The following is a 6,434-nucleotide window of genomic DNA, read 5'->3' on the forward strand; positions in this document are numbered from 1 at the left end:
CTAGATGTGCAATATTTAGGATTAAGCTCAATAAAAATCCGAAGTATGTAACATTTGATAAGGGTAATTTTCGCATGGGGCGCCTCTATGCCGGCTTGATTAGATCGCGTCGTATACGTACATTTAATGACAGAGTGAAATTTCAGTGTTTTTATTGAAGAAAATATGTGGTTGTCATAGACAAAAAACTCCGCACTTTTATCGTGTCCAGAGTTAAATGTCGCACTTTTAAAGGTATTTTGTTGATTAGGAATATGCATTGATTGATCACTATTTTACGATCAAGTGTTGCATCTATATATTTTGGAAAATGAACTATACGTGATGGCTGGTCGAGGGGTTGGGGAAAGGGTGGGTGCTTTGATCAGTCCGCTACTAAAGTTTTCCTAGTAATGAAGACAGTATTAGTTCTTCATTGTAAAATCTATTTCCAATATCAACCGTAACTATTTCAACTCCAGTAAAGCTTCCACCAAAAATTACAACAAACAACAAATCATCAATACATAAATGTTCGAGATTATGTCTCTAGGTAGTGTCAAAAATAACAACGAAATCTTTCTTTGGAAGCGGAAGACCATAATGATAACAGAGATAACAATGAGGTCTTCAGTTGGAAGCGGAGGACCTGAATTACAGTAATCAAAAAACCCATATATACTAGACTAGATAGGTTAGGGTCAATGACTTATGATCTCGTATCTGACGAAGCGTAACGTGTAGAATTTAATAGGGTAGTTTGTTAATTGGGAATACAAAATGACTGACTAGTGGGACCACTATTTTTTTTAATTTTATTATTATTATTTAAGTAGTGTCAAGAACAACGGAATCTTCCGTTGGAAACGGAAGACCTTAATGATATCTTATTCAGGTTTCCATTTGGGAGCAGAAGACCTTAATTACAAGACTTGTTCGGTTAGGGTCAATCTGTTATGTTGTCGTGTCTGACGAAGCGTAACGACTAGGATTTAAAAGGATAGTTTGTTAATTGAGAATACACAATGACTGACCAGTTGGGCCACTATATTTTTTTTTTATATCCGTGTGATTATTTCCTGTACATATAGTATTGAAATTGTACATTGTATAGAATATCAGGGACTAAGTAGAGTGATTGATCAGTATTTTCCGTTCAAGTGCCATTTCTATCTGGTCAAAACGAGCCTTTTGTCAGTTTTGGACAATAAATCCTGCAGGAGGAGGGATGGCTTCTGCTCCTCCGCCGCTAAAGTGTTTTTTTTTTTAATTTCAAAATATTCAAAAATAAACACGATTATCTATTCTAAATATTTAAATTATTCAAAATGTTAACGTTGTCTATTTCAACTTCCAATATAGTTAGGAAGCTAAGTGAATAACGCTGAATATTACCGCAGATATCCATTGACTTGACTTTTGAAGAAGAAGAAAATAGAAAACCCAAACAAATAGAAACTCCAAATAAACAATGAAACATACTAGTAAAGATCACAGGAATTTATCACGTACAAAATCAGTATCTAGGTAGTATTAGTGGGTTAGTGTCTGACGAAGCGTAACGGTCAGGACTCAATGGTGAAGTTCGTTAATTGGAATTACACAATGACTGACCAGTGCTTTACGTTCAAGGGTAAAAATGGGCCACTTGTCAATTCTAGAAATTGAATTGTGCGAGGGAGAGGGGGATGTTCGCTCTCAGTCATCCACCACTAAAGTTAATAAACATCATATGATGAATTCCTTAACATGTATATATGTAAAGTATTCAAAATGTTAACATTATATCTACTTGTATTTTAACTTCCAATAATGTTACAATGATAGATGAGTACCGCTGTTATAGGCATCACCAAAATTATCTAGCTAGTGGCGGATCCAGAGGGGTAAGAAGTAGGCATAAAATCGTGATAACAGTACTTTGCTTTTGGAATAATGATAAATAAACCCTGACAAGACAACCCTGATATATATATAAATGTCTGTGATCATAGAAATGTATCACATAAAAAATCGATGACTAAGTGGAATAACAATTAATTGTCAATGATAACAGGTTTTCATTGCGAAGCAGACCTTAATTACAATAAACAAGTACATCCATACATACAAGACTAGTTCGGATATGTTGTCATGTCTGACGAACCGTAACGAGTAGGATTTAAAAGGGTAGTTTGTTAATTGGGAATACACAATGACTGACCAGTGTCCCCACTACATTTTTTTTTTTATTTCCGAACTAAACATCGTGTGACTGTTTATACCATACAGATATGAAATATTCAAATTGTACATTGTAGAATACCAGGGACTAAGTAGAGTTACAATGGGAGTAGTTTTTTTAATTGGAAGTACACAATGACTGACCAATATTTTCCGTTTGAAAGTGCCATTTCTATCTGGTCAAAACGAGCCTTTTGTCAATTTTGGACCATAAATCCTGCAGGAAGAGGGATGGCTTCCGCTCCTCCGCCTCTAAAGTTGTTTTTCTAATTTCAAAATATTAAAAAATAATCCTCGTATGATTATGTATCCTAGATATTTAAAGTATTCGAAATGTTAACGTTGTTTATTTCAACTTTCAATATAGTTAGGAAGCTAATATTAAGTGAATAACGCTAAATATTACCGCAGATATCCATTGAATTCATTTACCTAATTAGTAGATCAACACAATACGTCTACCTAATAACTGGCGGTTACAGGGGGTTAAACTGCAATATCAATACTTTGCTCTTGAAGAAGAAGAAGAAGGGGGAAAAACCAAACAAATAAAAACTCCAAATAAGCGATGAAACATACGAGTAAAGATCATAGGAATCTATCACCTACAAAATCAACTCACGACTAAGTAGTGTCAGTGGCAACATAACGGTCTGTATTCAATGATGAAGTTTGTTTATTAGAAATACACAATGACTGACCAGTGTTTTACGTTCAAGGGTAATGTCTATCTGGTCAAAATGGGCCGCTTGTCAATATTAGAAATTGAATTGTGCGAAGTAGGGGTGGGGTGTTGTTCTCGGTTATCCATCACTAAAGTTAATAAACATCATAACATTATATGATGAAGGCATGCCTTCATCATATGATATATATATATATAGTATTCAAAATGTTTACATTATATCTACATTTATTTTAACTTTCAATAAGTTAGAATGATAGGTGAGTACATGTACGTACCGCTGACCATTAAGTGGCTGGGGAAATAATTAGTATTATGCATGAGGGATGGGAATGGGACGGGGGATCCGCCCATTCGCCACTGAAGTTATAATTTGAAAAATAAACATCGTATAGTTAAATTCTTTTGCGTATACAAGGTATTCAAAATATTAACGTCATCTATTTTATCATCCAATGAAATTAAAATGATAAGTGAAGACTGTTGTAACCACACAACTTGTGTAACTAATTAGTGGCGGATCTCGGGGTTAATACATTTGTAAGTAGACCTAAACATTTGCGATAACATTGCTTTGCTTTATAAGTAAAAAAAAGTCTACAATATTCATAAAACATTGATACACAAATGTCGAAAATCATAGAAGTTTATCACAATAAAATCGCTCGAGATGTTTAGAACACTTAGAGCCGAACTTCCCTAGAGTCGAGACGTCTGTTAACCGTTTATTCTGACACGCCTGTCAAAGTCTTTTCGACGCTTAAGGTAATGGTAGTCTAGGTCACCTACACGTTTGTCAATGCAGTGTTCTACGAGACAAACGTCTAGGAGCATTCTACGATAAACATTTACACTCCATAACGAGGCTTATCCGAATTCTGATAAAGCAGCTGATTGGTTGATCAATGCATAACGATGACGGATGCAGTCGAACAGAAGATAAACAAAGTTTTATCAGATTTAAAAATCGAATTCTCACTGAAACCTTTACAGAAAGAGTGTTTACTTAAATTAGCAAATAGGTCAGACGTGTTGGCAGTATTACCAACAGGCTATGGGAAATCGCTATTGTATACGATTCTACCGCAATTAATGTTTGAAGAAGACCTGCATAGTAATACTAGTTCTCGTAAAGTCAGCATAATTCTGGTCATATCGTCACTGGTTTCTCTAATGAAGGACCAAGTTTCGAACTTCCAAAAACTCAACGTTTGCTTTCTTTAGAACAAGCGACACATAAACTGACATTTGGAACAACAGTTGTGGTCTTTGTTTTCTTCGGTGTCGCTTTCCGTTTTTCGATAGCGCCCCCTCGCGGTGTAATAATTTTAAATAGAACGCTCCAAGGCGTTTGAGTGGGAAGTCAAACGGCTTGTGTGACCTAGGCTAAAGGTAATGGTAGCAATCGGAGAAAGTACTTTGACTTGAGAATGAATACGATTGTAGAAGGGAGGGAAAGATGGACCGAAGCATGCATTTTGTAAAACGATTCTTGTGTTGTTAAATAATCGAGAATCTTATTTGAGATGTCTGATTCGGTTCACTAAACAACTTAGCATCACCTAGCAGAGTTCATCTTTCACCGTAAGCACTTAACACTAATTTTAGAATATGTAAACAAGTTGTAAGTTAGGCCTATTCCGTAATTCAACAACATATCACAGGAACTGGTAATTTAATATGTAGTAATAATACTGCTACCCTTTATAAAACCACAAGGATGGTGGGTGACGATAATTTTAAGAACTATTTTGAAACGAAGTTTTGAGTGAAGTATGAGCCCTTGTAGCCCCCCCCCCCCCCCCCCCCCCCCCAATAGCAGCTGATTAGGGGATGGTACGGTATATGGTATACCCACACTATTATTAATACACTGACAAATTACCGGTTCCTGTGAACATATTTTAACACCTGACGACATATGAAGGGTTGTGAATAGTGAATGTGAGCAACTGCATGTGAATGCACGGGCAATGGAAGTTGATGTAAATAGATACATGTAGTATGTGCATGTATATATATTTATACATGCACATACTATATATTTACATTAACTTAAAGTGCCCGTGTGTGAATGAGTATTTCATAGTGTTCTTGTCTGCTTGTTGCAATAATATAGTCCCGTCCAATTTTATATGGAGATTTTTGTGCAAGGTTATATGTATACAATTAAAATTGCATGGGGAAAAGTTTAGTAATGCAGAGCTCTAATATCCTTTATTATCTCTCATGTTTTTTAGACATTTATTCACAAACACATAGGCCGACACATAAGAGTTTATAATTACTATATATATTTAAAAATTAATGTCATGCCTTGGCTTTTAAGTATATTTTAAGAATCATGACAAACAACACTTTTTAAGATACAATTTTCTGTTTTATTGTTATATTCATGGAATAAAAATCCCATCCTGTGCTTTATTTGGGATATCTATTCCCATTCATGCTCAAATAGGATATTTACTGCCATTTCATGTTCATTATGGGACATTTCCTCCTATGGGACATTGTATCCCATAATAAGTTTAAATATGGGAGTTAAAATCCTATGGGAGAAATTATATTTTTTCTCCCACAGGATTTTTGGTGGGAGTGAAAATCCCCCAAGTGGGATTAAAAATCCCTCCAAAATCCCATGGGATTTTTTGATTTCAGGTGAAATATCTTAAAAACTACAATAGTTACAAGTGTAAATGTTGGTGCATGTCTTGTGAACATAAAATCCCATCTTTTTTTGTAAAGGGTTTATTTGTATCCTTAATAAAAGGGTTGGCGAAACTCCGGACTTTTGTCGTGTCCAGAGTTAAATGTCGCACTGTTCATACATCGTCGATATATCTAAATGTCGAATTGTAGGCCAAAGCAAGAGATTTTTTTCTTCTCATGTAGAAGTTTTTTTTTAATAAATTCTGCTTCATAGGAATATAAAAACAGGTCAGCTATCAAAGGAACGCAATTCGTGCCCACAGGGATTCCAACAGACAGTTAGAAGACCTGATCACCAAAGACCACGAAGATATTGTCAATGAGGAACTCCAGATTATTTTTTATTTCAACTTCAGGTACTTGTGTGTGGAATCAGAGTGGCCTTTAACAAAATAAATTTTTGGATGATTGATCTCAAGATAAGAATACTTGCGTTTTTCATTTTTGTTGAAGAAGCAGCTGCCTATGATGTCAAAAAGTCTAGTCTTTATTTTATCGTGAGGAATGGCCGTGTAAAGTGTTGAAAAGTCATAATTTTAAATATTTTTGATTTGAGAAGTTTTGCGATTTAAAGTTCACTAAAAGTTCTTTAGAATTTCTTAGAATGCATATTTATCTTACACCGCTTCTGGCATATGTAGTTGAACAGTACGTTTGAAGTTTCTTCTTCATAGTTGTTAATATTTTCGTGAGGAGCAAAGATAGGGGCTTGGTACAACATTTAGTGGATCCATCAATGTATTTTTTGTAAGGGTTTTTATTTCAATTTCTAAATCAAGCATCAGATACCTGTACAATATTCTATTGTCTGTATCTTTTTATAATAAATATTACCGTC

General features: G+C 34.8%; 1 protein-coding gene across 9 annotated transcripts in view; it reads right to left on the reverse strand.

Moving 5' to 3' along the window:
• Window positions 1-6,434, reverse strand: part of LOC125675520 (glutamate carboxypeptidase 2-like) — a 283,989-nt gene that overhangs the window by 17,009 nt on the left and 260,546 nt on the right. The window lies entirely within an intron of this gene.

The sequence above is a fragment of the Ostrea edulis genome, chromosome 3, assembly GCF_947568905.1.
Source record: "Ostrea edulis chromosome 3, xbOstEdul1.1, whole genome shotgun sequence".
In the NCBI taxonomy this organism is placed as follows: domain Eukaryota; kingdom Metazoa; phylum Mollusca; class Bivalvia; order Ostreida; family Ostreidae; genus Ostrea; species Ostrea edulis.